The sequence below is a fragment of the Phoca vitulina genome, unplaced genomic scaffold, assembly GCF_004348235.1.
Source record: "Phoca vitulina isolate PV1807 unplaced genomic scaffold, GSC_HSeal_1.0 scaffold48, whole genome shotgun sequence".
Classification (NCBI taxonomy): Eukaryota; Metazoa; Chordata; class Mammalia; order Carnivora; family Phocidae; genus Phoca; species Phoca vitulina.
Window position 1 is genome coordinate 8,392,106 of NW_022589751.1, and position 15,653 is coordinate 8,407,758.

The 15,653-nt window shown below is 48.4% G+C and overlaps 1 protein-coding gene across 43 annotated transcripts in view; it reads right to left on the bottom strand.

Moving 5' to 3' along the window:
- SORBS1 (sorbin and SH3 domain containing 1) overlaps positions 1-15,653 on the bottom strand; it is a 225,957-nt gene that overhangs the window by 188,578 nt on the left and 21,726 nt on the right. Inside the window, exon 1 of one of the 43 annotated variants that reach the window (XM_032432254.1) lies at positions 5,343-6,976. The exons of the other annotated variants lie outside the window; for them this stretch is intronic. The gene's annotated coding sequence lies outside the window, so the exon portion shown is untranslated. Of the gene's footprint in view, positions 1-5,342; positions 6,977-15,653 lie in introns of those variants that run through there. 43 annotated transcript variants of the gene reach the window in all.

A 15,653-nucleotide genomic window follows, 5' to 3' on the forward strand; every position in this document is an offset into this window, starting at 1 on the left:
ACGAGAAGAGGAGACGAGAAGGAAAAACAGGGAATGGGGTTAAAGAGGAAGCCCAGCACCCAGTAAGCCACCCCCCTGAAGCTGCCTGGCCCTACTTACCCAGGCTGCCTCCCAGAGGGAGGTGTGCGATTCCCGCTAAACATCAAACATCAAAGATATAACACGCCTGACAGACCAACCGTACTACATGAACACCCCATCTCCCACGAAAGACGAAAAGCAAACGGACGAATGTTGAGTGGACCCACCTACCCAGATACCAGGCATAGAACTTGAAGACATTTTCCAGCTCCTAAAATAAGCTCTTAACGCCTAAATATACTCAGGCAAACCCTCGAAATGATAAAATATACATTTATAAAGTAAAAATGCTAAGGTATATAAAAATAAAGTGTTATTGCTTGCACACTTGAAAGAGCACAGAGAACTGCCAGGATTGCGCATTAAATGCTGGGAGGCGGAGAGACCCGCACCAAGATCGAGAACGGAGCTCAGCTGTTAGGTCCCAAGCGATGGTTCCACACACCAGGGAGGAGGAAATGAGCGGCTAAACTAAGAGCAACAGATTTCCATGTTCTCTAAAATGTGTTAACATGGACATTCCTGCAAAGATATTCAAAGTGTTTTTTATATATTGACCTGAGTCCTCTGAATACCATCTCCTTGACTGTGCAGGTATTAAAAAAGACACATAGGATGGTTCCATTCTATCTGTGCCCTGAATTCAACATAATTACCACACATGGGGCTGCACCTGATGCCGAGACCAAAGAATCTTTATTGAACACCTATGGCGTGCCAGCCCTCAGAGCAAAGGTCCCACTTTTGCCTGACTCCTTGTCTTCCCCGCGCCCAAACGGCCGTGCCAGGGTAAGAATGGACAAAAAGGACCGAAGGTCATCCCAGGCCTTCAGATACAGCTGGTATTTACCAGGAGGCAGAGGTGCGCAGCATACAGAGAGAGCTTGGTGCTCCAGGAACTGAGGACTATGTCAGCCCTAATTTAGAGACGACTTTTTCACCTGAAGAGGCTGACAAATGTAGACTGATTAACCCTTTCATCACCCTTTCTCTGGTGGCTTCTGAGCCAGCCCTCCCACCCTCAGGGCCTCCTGACTGAGGGCAGAACTTTCTCTCCTAATTTTATCTTGTTTCTGGTCACGCATAAGACTGAATCTGGGATTCAGCTGGACTTCAGAGCAGTAAAAAAAGGTAAAAACTGGGGCTTTCCCAGACAGAGTATGAAGTCACATCACCGACTGCAAGAAGACAAATTTTCCAGGCCTTCAGAAAGCTCGGAGCCAGCTCCCAGGGTGGTTACAGGTTAGAGAAGGACAAGGAGGGTGAGGAAGCTTTTACACGGTCCCAAGACCCAACCCAGAAGGGCCTCCTTTTCTCCGTTCTCCCCTGTTGCTGGTTATTCCCCTTTTGTTTTTCTAGTCAATCAACACATATCTGAGACCTTCACATTCGAGTGTTTCCCACTTTATCATCAACACAATGCAACTGTACAAAGCACCTGACATTTTCTGACGTCCACCCTTCGGGGATCTTGTAGGAAGTCTTTGTGAATCATGATCTCTCCAGGTGAAATTCCGCCAAATGTTATTTTAGGCAGGCAGGTGGACCACAACTCCCATCAGTACCCCACACCCAGCCATCTTCATGTCCATAATCAGAATCACTGGTGCAAAGTGCTGATCATGAACTCAGGGCCAGAGTTCTTTCTGCACAACCGCCTCCAGGACACACACGAGCCGATTCACAAGGCTGGTGCCAACAATCAAACGGTAGTAACCAGTTAACAGCAGCCATGATGCACGGAGCACCTGCTCATAGGGTGGGCACTGGGCCAGCGCTTACCTACATTACTTACAACTGTGAGGTCCATTTTATCATCCCAATTTAATGGAGGAAAAAAAGCTGAGCTCAAACACCTTGCCTACAGTCACACAGCAAGGAAGAGGCTAAGCCAAACCTGGACCCAGGACGATCCGACAACTCTTCTCCTCCTCGGTGGAGGAGACGGGTGAGATACGACTCAATGCGTGCAGCACACGTGCAAGGCCCTCCCCAGTTCTGGGTGCCCTTTGGACATGGCTGGTGGAAATGGATGCTGAAGACCGGAAATCTAGGAGCCAGAAGTATCACGGGGCATGATGGCAGTAAATGCCTGGGTGTTTCTCATGACTTTTAAGGCGGGGGGCGGAGAAGGAGAGAGAAATCTGCATGTAAACATTTTATGTCCCCAGTAACGTCACTTACCTCCCAAACCATTATCTCAAGCTTTTGCACTTGAACATTTTGAAAGTGACCCTTGGTATGTCAGCAGCTTCAGCCCAGAGAAGCAAGGTCGGACCTAATCAGGCTGGGCTGCAAAGCAGCAATCTGTACCGTTTTACTCAAGTCACATCCAAGAATTGCTTAGAACTTTCAAATGTCAGAGCTAATACTGGACTACTCACTGGATGACTCCTAGTGATCTGGGCTACTGGAGCATTATCGGCTTCTCGACTTCATCCTTGGGTGCCACAGATGAAAATGACAGGGCCACATGAACCCTGCCGGCCCAGCTCGAGCTCCTGGCCCGGCCGCAGGCTGCAGCCATGCTCTGCAACCCTGACTCACTGAAGACTGGGGCACGTGTGTGTGGTGTTAAGAAAAATACTAACAAGAGGCAATAGACCGCCATTTGGAAAAAGCAGAGAAAATAAAACCACATTTGCCAACATTCCTAGCACAGTATTATTTTGGGACATTTCCTTGCAGTTTTTGTTTTTTTTTTTTTTTATATACATCTAGCACATGATTGTGACTGTAGCTTAGATACAACTCAGTTTCCTGTTCCTCCAACTAATGCTTCTGCTTATCAAGAGTCACCTGTTCAGTGGAGTCTTCCCTAGCCATTTCCCTATCCAGGTGAATCGGACCCTTTTCTCCTCCGTGTTTCCACTACCCTCTGAACACACCTGAATCCTGCTCCTCTACAATTTTAGTAATTAGCTTATACATCAGGCTCCCCCTATAAGCCAAAGCCCTTCCAAAGCAGTCTGATTGTAAGCTTTATTTTTCAAATAGTTGGCAGAAATGAACCAAAATGTTACCAGGGGCCAAGTTGGAGTGGTGAGCCATGACTGATTTATTTCAGCATTCTTTCCACTTTTTTGATGTGGTTCCAAATTTTCTTTACACAATATAATTTCTTTCATGCATATTAAACGGACTATAAAAGTTTCTTAGAACTGCAACTGATCAACTTCAAAAATCACACAAAGGAGAAGAAGGCTTTGATGGCAGGAGACATGGGTAAATGTCCCCATTTTAAAGTAGGAAAGTGGGCAATCCCTCGACACCTACAAATAAGTAAGCCCTGATAACTACAAACCAATAACGATTCCTGGCAAAAGTGTACAACAAATGGTTTGAGGACATTTAGAAAAGAATATGAACATGAGTACAGGATGACCAAGTCCTGCCAAAAAGCAATCAGTGTTTTCTTGTTGTGATAACCAAATGGGTGGAGCAGGTGAAATGTGAGCTACAATGTTATCATGATGTCAGCAAAGCATCTTCAACTCCCATGATTCACTTAAGTTAGGGAAACAGTCAAACAGCTTGTATTAGTGTAGGACTATGGAGCCTATTGAACAACCACCCCCACAAAATACACATCACTCTCTCCTGCTTTGGGGCCCACTGTACTTTGTACATATCCATACCCCTCTCCCAGCACTTATTAAACTTGACTGAACTATTAGTCTGTCTTCCCACCAGACCGGGGGTCCGTACACCGTCGCCCACAGGCCAAATCCAGCCAGCCACCAGTGTCTGTAATGTTTTACTGGAACCACCAGGCTACTGGTCCCCATGCTGTCTACAGCTGTGCTACAGGGGCAGTTAAGTGTTTATGACAGACTGTCAGGGCCCACAAAGCCAAAAGTATTTACTATCTGGCCCTTTAGAAGAAAAGTTCTCTAGCCTCTGTACCAAATGATTCTCTCTTCTCAGGCAAGAAGGTGGTCTTGTTCCTCTGTGTACCCTCAGCACCAGCACAGTGCCTGGCACGTAAGGGGCATGCACTGAACATCTGGTGAGTAAACTGGCACCCTGCCATCTTTAATGGCCCGATGACAAGCCAGAGAAAGGTTACTGACAACACGACACAGTATTCAATCCTCAGCCACACCCTGTCCAATGTCTTCTGGACAATGACCGGACTAAAGACGGACACAGGAGGCAGGCTCCTCGAACCCCCAGATGGCACAAAGCGGAGAAGAAGAGCGAACGCTACAGATGACCGAATCTAGATGCAAATGATCCCAACAGCCTGGCATCCTGGGCCAAACACAGCCGGGTGTGCAAGTACAGGCTGGGGGGGGGGTGGCAGTTCCACACTTCGTCCAGTCCGAGAGGCCTGCCCTGGCAAGCACTCCCGAGACACAGAGCTGGGTGCTGCTGCTGACCACAAGGTCCATCGGAGCCCGCCATGCCAAGAGTAACGCAATCTTAAATGGCATCAAAAGTAGGACACTGTCCAATCCAGGAGAAAATGGTAACACCCCTACTGTACCCCATAGCGGTCAGGCCACAAGTGGAGGACGCCGCTCAGGAGAGCACACTTTTTTAAATGGTCTTTTCAATGGGTTACAATCACATAATTTAAAAGGCACCCAACAGTTTATAGTGAAAAGTCCCCCTTCTACCCGGTCCTGTGGCCACCCAGTCTCCTCCTCAGAGGCAAACAATGTTACCTGTTTCTCTGTTCCCTTCCATTGGTACTATACCCATATACAAGCAAATAAACGTATATTGTCCTCCCCTTCTATTGCACAAATGGAAGCACGCTCTATGTGCAGTTCTGCTTTTTTCACCTGAAATATCGATCCTACAGAGTTCCCTGCCAGGACCTGAAGAGCAGCCTCATTCTTTGTGGGGCTGCACAGGATTGAACTGCATGGAGAGTCTGGACTGACGGACACTGAGGTTATTCCAGTCTTTTGCTACTCCAGTGTGTAAGAGATCAACACACATACCATTTCTCCCCTCTGCAGGAGGTATAGCTGCAGGACAAATCCCGAGCACCAGAACTACAGTAAAAAAAGCAGGTGCATTTGTAATTGTGATGGATACTGTCAAATGGGCCACTGCCCTTTAAAGAGAGTCATGGACAAAGGGAGTTTCCCAAAAGAGGGGGCAGGAAATTATGTCCCAGAAGGAAGAGGAGAGGCTTAGTGTGGAGAAAAGAGGGCTGGGAGAAAAGACGAGCATCATCAACTTCAAAGACCCATCATCAACTTCAAAATCCATCCTACCACCAATAGCGTCAGTCCTCGTTCACTTACCAGCATGCCGGACACATCCTAGGAGACTCGTACACATCACCCCGCTCAACTGTTAAGACAAGCCTGAGGGATGAGCATTTTTATCCTCGTAATGCAGATAAGGAAACTGAGGCCAGAGTCTTCTTGCCAAAAGCCACAGAGCTGATAATGGGCAGAACTGGGACTCAAACCAAAGCAAAAGTACCTCCACCGTCCGTGCTCCTCACCCCATAAACGCCGGCTCCTCCAGCCTTGGCTGCGCAGGAGAAGAGCCTGGGCAGTTTCCGCATGGCCCCGCCTTCAGATTCTGATCTAAGTCCTCAGGGCACAGTAGGCAGAGGCTGAAAAGCCCGGCTCTCAGGTGAATCCAAGGTGCAGTTCAGTCTAGTGATTCTCCAACTAGGCAGGCATCAGAATCACCTGGCGGCCTTGAAAAAACAACTGCAGGCCCCACGGCCACCCCGAGTTTCCGAGCCAGCAGGTCTGGGGTGCTGCGACAGAACTTGCATGTCTAGCTGGCTCCCAGGGGACGCTGACGCGGCTGGCCTTGAGCACCAACCCCCCGCCTCCCCGGCTTTGAGCACTTCTGCTCTAGAAGCAACAGCTACTACTGCTCCTAATAATAATCAGCAATTAATACTCCGTAAGATACATCAACCCAGTGAATTTTCACTGCTTTAGAAGGTCAGAGGGGATAATGTCCTCTGTAAAACGAAGTGTCTTAGCCAAGTTCACACAGGTTGCAAGTGGTACAAAACCTTTGCTTCTTTCTTTCTTCTTTTTAAATTTCTTCATTTTCTGACATCTAGTTCAATGCTCCTTCCACTGTACTAACATGAGACTCTAAGTTCCAGGAGGCAAGAATTCTATCTTGTTTACTCTTATTTCTCCTGAATCTAAAACCAACCAGTGCTCAACGCATATACTTGAATGAATGAATCATGGTGTGAAATATGGTGAGAAATGTGTCCTAAAGTAGAAAATTAACAGACAAGCTGATGATGGCTCATATTAAACAATTCTAATAATTAGAAGCATTAAAAAAATAAAAGGAACTGCCTCAGTGAATAGTGAGCTCCTTGTCCTTGGAAACACACCAGCAAAAGCTAAACAGCTAAGTGACAGAAATGTCACAAAGCAACTACATACTCCAAGGTGACCTCCTGCACCTCTAACAGCCTTTGCAAAGCAAAACTTTAATCCTTGTGTATTCCAGTAGAGAGTAGGTCCTCTAAATCCTCCTTGATTATTGGTCAACAAGCCTGCCAACAGCTTCGCTATGGACATTTACACACTAATTACTTCATCCCTGTGCCTCAGTTTCCCAGGACACAAAATGAAGGGGTTTGTCAGTCAGTCTCTGGGGATTATCTAATGACTGGCAAATAATAAACAACTAACGGATGTACCAAAGTACTTAACATGCATACCACGTCTACCTGGTCTCTTCGCTGCCATTCCACAGTGCAACTAATCCAGCATCTAATGATATTTCCATGAAAATTCAACTTAAGAACCAAGGGCAAATTCAAAATCATACTGTCCACCCTCTGAATACCCTACCTTCACCAGTTTAATCATCAGTCTTTCATTCTTTAAAAAAATCCATCCTTAGGGCGCCTGGGTGGCTCAGTTGGTTAAGCGACTGCCTTCGGCTCAGGTCATGATCCTGGAGTCCCGGGATCGAGTCCTGCATCGGGCTACCTGCTCAGCAGGGAGTCTGCTTCTCCCTCTCCCACTCCCCCCTCTTGTGCTCTCTCTCTCTCTCAAATAAATAAATAAAATCTTTAAAAAAAAATAAAAAATAAAAATAAAAATAAAAAAATCCATCCTTCCAGCAGCCACACATTGGGCACACACCGTGGGCAAGAAACTGGGCTTCCTTAGGGAAGGCAGAGAAGCGTCACGCTGGCCCTGTCTGCTTGCGCACATTCCTACATCTGCCACTTTCATCGTTTAAGGCTGGTTTTGGATTCCTCCCACCTGGGTAATGTTGAAACGTTCGTCAGAATTTACTAGTATAGAATTGTGTTTACAGATTGATTTCGACAAGGAAAACCACAACACAGAATAAGAGAACCAGACTGAACCAAGATCCAGAGGAAAGTTCTTAATTTTTAAGATATGGAATACCAGATGCCAAGGTTTCATCATTACGATGGGCCAGACTATGTGCCTGGTCCTCACCGAAGACCGCTTCATTCACACCTGAATACAAGGAGGGGGTCAGGCTGAGAGTGGTCTTAGGCAACAGCTTCTCAGTCACCAGCACTGTGGCATCTTAGGGGCTATTAGATTTCGTGGTGGGGGGGGGAGGGGGTAAGAAGCTGGGGAAGATTCCCGGGCAGCTATATATAGCCCTTATTTACTTTGAACATTAAAACCTGTGCTTTCAGACACAATATCAAAAAAATGAGAACACACACGGCGGCTATTAAAATATTGTGAACCTCATGAAAAAATGTTCATCATCATTAGCCATCAGGGAAATCCAAATCAAAACCACACTGAGATACTACCTTACACCAGTTAGAATGGCAAAAATGGACAGGGAAAGAAACAACAAATGTTGGAGAGGTTGTGGAGAAAGGGGAACCCTCTTACACTGTTGGTGGGAATGCAAGTTGGTACAGCCACTTTGGAAAACAGTGTGGAGGTTCCTCAAAAATTTAAAAATAGAGCTACCCTATGACCCAGCAATTGCACTGCTGGGTATTTACCCCAAAGACACAGATGTAGTGAAAAGAAGGGCCATATGCACCCCAATGTTCATAGCAGTAATGTCCACAATAGCCAAACTGTGGAAAGAGCCGAGATGCCCTTCAACAGATGAATGGATAAAGAAGATGTGGTCCATATATACAATGGAATATTACTCAGCCATCAGAAAAGATGAATACCCAACTTTTACATCAACATGGATGGGACTGGAGGAGATTATGCTAAGTGAAATAAGTCAAGCAGAGAAAGTCAATTATCATATGGTTTCACTTATTTGTGGAACATAAGGAATAACATGGAGGACATTAGGAGAAGGAAGGGAAAAATGGGGGGGGGAATTGGAGGGAGAGATGAACCATGAGAGACTATGGACCTGAGAAACAAACAGGGTTTTAGAGGGGAGGGGGGAGGGGGGATTGGTTAGCCCGGTGATGGGTATTAAAGAGGGCACGTACTGCATGGAGCACTGGGTGTTATACGAAAACAATGGATCATGGAACACTACATCAAAAACTAATGATGTAATGTATGGTGACTAACATAACATAATAAAATTTAAAAATAAATAAATAGCTTAAAAAAAAATAAAATATTGTGAACCTCCGTTAATAACCTCGCAAAGATGATCGGAAGGGAATCAAAACGGAGATGACCTCGTCAGGATGCAGGAGGCCGAGGGGGAAGGACCCAGAAGAGGGAAGCAAGTCAAACATCTAGAGCCAAGATGAAAAGCCAAGATAGGTGTTTATCGTAATGATTCATAAACAGATTCTGACAGCCACATTCGGGTCCGTGTTAACAAGGCTTTTCTTCCTTAAGCAAGAGCAAAACCGGCGTGCGGATTAGGTCCAGCTAGGACACCTCAACTACGGAGCAGTTTGCTGAAGGCATCCACTGCAAGGATAAAACATTAGGGAAGGACAACATTTTATCCTCCCAGTTCCGGTGGACGTATATGTGGCTGAGGAGATCAGGGCTGAAAGGATTAGAGGTTGCAATCATGTGGCCCAGATGTCCCCAAACTCTCAGATGTTTAGGAATCACCTGGAGTGCCTGTTAAAGGCAACATCCCAGGCTCCGCTCCCAAGCATCTGGCCTTAAGAACAGGGAGGAGGCGCCACCCCACGAGGACTCTGCATTTCCACAAGCACCCCTGCCTTTCTAAAGGAGCTGGTCCCTGGACTGCTGTTTGAGAAACACTGATCTGATCCAACAGCCTTTCTTCCATAGTGGGGAGGCTGGGGCGGGGGGGAGTGGGCAGCCCAGACTAGTGAAGTGTTTTGCCTAAGTCCAGCTTCCTAAACCCAGTGCAGACTCCACAAGGAAGAAACCCGTAAGTATGAATAGATGTCTCACAGAATAATCCAAATTGTTGAAGGACACAGTCGACCCCAGGGCAGCAGACAGCAAGCTAGCTTCCTAAACAGAGCCTCTCACCAACGGAAGACCTGCAAAGGGGTCCCGTAGGACAAAGGCTGATAAGCCAATAGCACAACTAACCCGCAGGGCCCCGGCTTCCACCGACTCTGTCCATCCGCTAAATCACACTGTCACCTGCCCTGTCATTCTCTATTCACCCCTGACTGCGAGCACCTGCAGGGCCGGGCCTGAGTCCCATCCACCTCTGCCTCACCCCTGTCACAGAGCAGGCTTTCAGGAACTGTTTTTATTGTCAGGTGAAAGCTATTACCGCCCTCTGCCTAGATTCCCTCCAAGAGGCTGGTCTGCCAGGCACATCTCCCTCCCAGCCTTCAAGCCCCGACTCAGGTGTCACCTCCTCGGAGAAATACTGTCCCTCCCCCCGACTGACCCAACCAGGTGTTCCCTCCTACTTCTCCCAGAGGACCCTGTACATACCTGTCAACACTTAGCACACAGTTTTGTAATGATCTCGGTTAGCGACAAGACTCCTCCTCAAAGACAATGATTTTGGTCTTCGAAACCTCAGCACCAAGCTCAGCGCGCTACGCACAAGTTGCCCAATATAAATGGGAAGGGTAGGAAGGCTGGGAGGGAGAAACCAATCTTAAATCTCTTACTACAGGCTCAAAACCCTATGAAGCTGCAGATATGCTTCACTGGGGGGGGGACCTCCCTCTGCTTCCTCTGTTCATATTTAAAGTCAGGTCGCTGTGTCCAGCACCACCATAATCAGAGAAGTATGTTGGCTGCACTTGGAAAGGGCCTCACCTGTCTCTCTCTCTCTCTCTCTCTCACACACACACACACACACGAACACACACGCACATACACACACCTGTGGTCCATCCTCAACACACACTGCTGGCTCCGTCCTCCCGGCCTGTCCAGTGCTCCCTAAGCCCCCAGGGTCCTCCCACAACCCACAGCAGCCCCAGCCTGCACCTTGTGCTCAGCGTGGGGCATTCATCTCGGCCCACCGGGTACGACTTGTTATCTCCCCCTGCGCATCTGTGGGCAACACTCCGCAAGGCGTAGGTCGGGCAAAGTGCCATGGGAGGGACCCAAGGGTCCAGAGCTAAAAAGGGGCTTTTTCAGGCCAAAGCCAGCCGGCTGCCCTCCACCGCTCCGACATGCCCCCGCCAGGCAGCTAACAGCTCACGACCAGGTAGAACTGCAGGAGGTTAAAACTCTGGGGTGTCGACTGGGGCGTACACCCTGACACTCCCTCACCCCTGCACAGCTGGCAAGGCCCGCTCCCCCCCTTCGCCTCTCTGGTCCCCCTGCCCAGCCAGCTGCCGGCCAGGACCGCAGGCTACAGGTGCGGACGTTGCGCTGAAAGGTTCAGTGACTTGCCTGAGATCACACAGTCGGAAGCAGAGCTGGGGGGAAAGCGGGGTGTTCACTCTCCACCTCGCACTCCTGCTGCCTGCCACTCGGTCCACGTTCACCGGTCGTCTCCCAAACCCATGGAGGGGTTTCCTCCCCTCTCAATCAGCGCCAGCCATTTTCAAATCCAACAAACCTTTAGGCCTTTTGGAGGGTTTTCCTAATGGCATTTTAGCTGCTATATAGCAAACCAGATTTCCTGTTTCTTTCTTGTGTATATTATGCTCAGGATATTTTTCCTGGTGCCCTGAGAATTATTCCCAGAGGAAACATTCAGCCCCTTAGGAACTCTTTTGACACTAAAACCCCTTTCGCTGAGAACCTTCCTTCAAGGACATAAACAAGGCTGGCAGCCGCTGATAAGCCCCAGCGTAGAGTAGGGAAAAGGCACTTGAGCTGGAGCCGGCAGGCTTGGCTCCACCGCCCCCAAGCTGTGCAACCACCACCGTCAGCTTTGCCTTCCGGCGACTCAGTTTCCCCATCCCTAAAATACGGAGAATAAAGCCTGATAGGTTGCTACCAGGATTTAAGATAATGTAAGCACTGCACCTGGCTTAGGGGCTGACATGCTAGCCACCCCCTTCCCCCCAAACTGGGGTGGATATCGTGATCTCAACTGCTTTCAGGTACAACCAAAGCAGAGGTGGGGGAAGCTCAGTATAGATCTCTCCTCACGCCTTGAGAAATATCCCCATAGGAAAAACAGAGGAAGGCCTCCTGCCATGAATAATTGCAGTCATGGAAGAGAAATCAGAAATGAAGGAGGCAGTTCTGACACATCAGAAAGGCTAAAAACAAAAAACAAAAGTATGATTACTCTCCTAGGGCTAAAAAGGACGCGCAAACACCTCAGTTCCCTCCCTCCCAACCCCCACAAGCTATGGGTGTGTTATCTACAAGTCACTACGCTCAGGGAGTCTCATTTCCTCATCTGCACGACAGAGATAACCTTACCAACAGCCCGGCTGCTCAGGACGGGAGGCAGTGCTGCTCGGACCACCTGCACACTGGGCCCTGGAAATTGCCTTCCCCACCGCTAGTCCCTGCTCCTTCCTTCCTAACAGAGCCTCCATTTTGTTCGGATACCTGCCTCTCCTCCAGATGGCTCCAGGAGTGTGATCACCTTCCGGTCAACAGTGATCGACTCAGGGATGGACATGCAACCAAGCTCCAGCCAAGGAGGCATCATGGGAGAGAGCTGGAGGGGCCTCAGGAACCGTCCTGGCTCCGGAGAGAGCCAGAAGTCCATCTAGATCCCTCTTCTTCCTCTGGCTGTGGTTGTCTCACTAAGACATTTGGAAACGCTGCAGCCGTCTTATTCTCTGCAGACGAAGCCAACACCAAAGATGGCAGAGATGGGGAAGAACCTGGGGCCTTGCTGACGTCACTGAGCCACCGAAATGACCCCAAAGCCCACCCTCCCTCTAGATTCAGAACTGTCCCACTGCCAGCTCCAGGGAGCACCATTCACACTGCAGCCCACGGGGCTGGTGGGTCTGGGAGTTATACAATGCACCCCCGCCAAGTTGAGAAACGAGTTTTGCTATTGTTAGCCAGTCTGAGCTGCAGTGTGTTACGTGCAGCTGACGATATCCAGAGATAACTTGCCTAACCTAGGGAACACGTTAGAAATTCAAATCCTTGGGCCCCAGCAGGGAGTGCTATGCATTTTTAGCATGTACCCCAGGTGAATTCTGATGCTCCCCGAAGTTTGAGAACTGCCACTTTAGTGGGATGTGAAGACGCCCGGGGCAGTGCCAGGCACACAGTGAACACTCAGCATCGGTCCAAGATTTACCTGAGGAACACCAGCCCCTCTGTCCTACTTCCTGCGGAAAGCTACTGCAGAAAGAACAGATGAGGGCAAGGGAGTGTGAGCTGTCAGACAGATCTCACCTCTTCCCACAAAAGGCTGCTCTGCACACTTTTAGAAAAACATCTGCTAACATTTGGCCAAAACCCTCTTCCAGGACAACCGGACTCTGTTCCCTCCTCAGCAGCCACGGCTGGAGTCACTCCCTGGGACTCTTCCGGTGCAGACCGCAGCACACAGCACACGGCCCGGTGGCTGGCGGCCACACGGCTGGCCAGCCCCGCTCACCCGGTGGCCCTTTCAGCTTTATTAAAAGGTCATTTTCTTGGCCTGGCTGTTTCTTATCCCGGACTGATCACCCCCTGTGGCACCAGGAAACTGCAGGGGAAGCTGGACGTCTTAGAAGGAGATAAAAGAAGAAGCTGGCTGTGCCACAGCTCATTCCCGAGATCATTGTTTTTGAAATGTCCGAGGTGCAACGTCCTTGGGGGTCATACCCTACCCCCCTCATTCCAAGGGGGAAACCAAAACCAACGGGGGTGGGACTTGGGGTTCCCACTCACGCAGCTCTTTGTCAGCGTCAGTCAGAGTCAGGGGGCTCCTGACCACAGCGATGGTGACAGATGGAGGGGGACACTTAGCAGGGAGAGAAGGAGACTGAAGGGAGGGGCAGGCACTAATTTAGAGGCGCTTTTGCAGGATACCAGTTGCCTAGATAAACCGTGAAGGCCAAAGGCAGCAAAGAACATCTCACCTGCTCTTTTTGATATTAAGATCCTTGAGGCTAGGTCTACTTAATTAATTTGGACTTTTTTACTCAGTAAATATTTGAATGACTATGAAATGCAGAGCACTACACCAGGCGTGCAGTAATGGGAAGGGGCCAGAGCTGAGGGTAATATGAAGGACCTTGGTACAACAGTGAAGATAAGGCAAGTACTTAGAGAAGAGAGTAAAAAGCAAGTCTCATTAGGGGAAGTGTCTTCAGAAAGTCTCCCTAGCCCTCCCCAAATTCAACAGCATTGGGGCACCCTTCACTCTGTGCTTCCTCAACCAGCCTGAGCACTGCATTGTAACTCAGCTCACACACCCATCTCTCTGTCTTCTACAGCAAGGAGCTCCTCCTCTGTTATTCTCTAGCACAGATCCTGGCACAAGGATGTGCTCAGTGAAGGCTGGCTGCTGAAACGATAAATGAATGGATGGATGGATGGATGGATGGATGGATGATGGATGGATGGATGATGGATGGATGATGGATGGATGGATGGATGGATGGAAGGACGGATGGATGGAAGGAAGGAAGGATGGATGGAAGGAAGGATGGAAGGATGGATGGATGGGTGGATGGATGGATGGATGGATGGAAAGAAGGAAGGAAGGAAGGATGGAAGGATGGATGGATGGATGGATGGATGATGGATGGATGGATGGATGATGGATGGATGGATGAGTAGATGGATGGATGGGTGGATGGATGGATGAGTGGATGGAGATGGGGATGCCAAAGAATTCTGGCCAGGGAATCAGGGAAGGCCTGAGCTAGATCTTGAAGCATTTAGACAAGTAGAGATAAAGGCAGGACCCACTTCATCCAAAGTGCCCAGTACCGTGTTCAGCAGAAAGCTGGTGCCTTAAAGCTTCCAGGATGACTTTACTACTGAACTGGCTTTCCTAAGGGAAGGAAGCTGGCTTCATTTCCCACAGTCTTTTGTTTCTCTCTAGGTAAACAGAAGCAACTCCTACACAGTAATTAAACTGATAAACCAAGGGAAAGTTAACTGCCCACTAGTGTCTACAAACACAAAGATACTTCAGCAAAATGAGGACACCCCAATTCTACTGATAGGTAGTTTTCCAAGGTATATTCAGTATTCAGTGACAAAGGCAATGTATGTTACCCCCCCTTACATATAGAAATTCTGGAAGGAAATCTAAGAAACCAATAAAAATAATTACCTGTCTGTAGAGGAATATATCATTTAGTACCTAAACTGGGACATTTTTGAGGATGAAAGCGGGTGTTACTGACCATTCACTGGGATGGAAAACACAAACTAGGACTGTCATAGGTAAACTGGAATATTACATTTAGCCCACCTAATAGGGCCCAGGTTGGAGGAGGGAGTGATGTGGACATCGCAGGGGTAAGAATGAAGATTCTCAATGCAGGGGCGCCTGGGTGGCTCAGTCAGTTAAGCATTTGCCTTCGGCTCAGGTCACGATCCTGGGGTCCTGGGATGGAGCCCCGCATCAGGCTCCCTGCTCAGCGGGGAGTTTGCTTCTCCCTCTCCCTCTGCCCCCCTCCGCACTCCTCCCTCATGCACGCTCTAATAAATAAATAACATCTTAAAAAAACAAAAGAAAATTCTCAATGCATAACATTTAGTGTTTTGATTTCTGAACCATGTGTATGTATCAACTATTTTAAAATGTAATCATTTTGGGGGTGCGCCTGGCTGGCTCAGTAGGTGGAGCGTGCGACTCTTGATCTCAGGGTTGTGAGTTCAAGCCCCACATTGGGTGTAGAGGTAACTTAATAATAAAATAAAATCTTAAAATGTAATCATCTTTTTAATGGGACTTTAAAAACCCAAGGAATTTGGCCTTCCAACTCTGAGACAGAGGCGGCTCATTTGGGGGCACACGGAATAGCCGCCCTGAAGAGCACCCCAGATACAGAATGAAGGGACTGCTCAGAGCATAGTCCCTTTGCAGCATGCAATAAGCCAGCCCTGGGAAAAGGGAGCAGTGCATGGCCTAAAAAGGCTTTGACTTCGTGCAGGGCCAGCTGAGATGGGGAACATCAGGGGAATATAAACAGTGAGACGGACATAAAGCAGGTCAGGTTTTACACAATCATGGCAACAAAGTGAGATTGATTCGGGACTGAATGAAGCTCTTTATATTGTTTCTACTTAAAAAGGAAATGTATTGACTACAGTCCTCCTCACAGATTTATCTTTCCTGACATCAAGCACATTCATAAC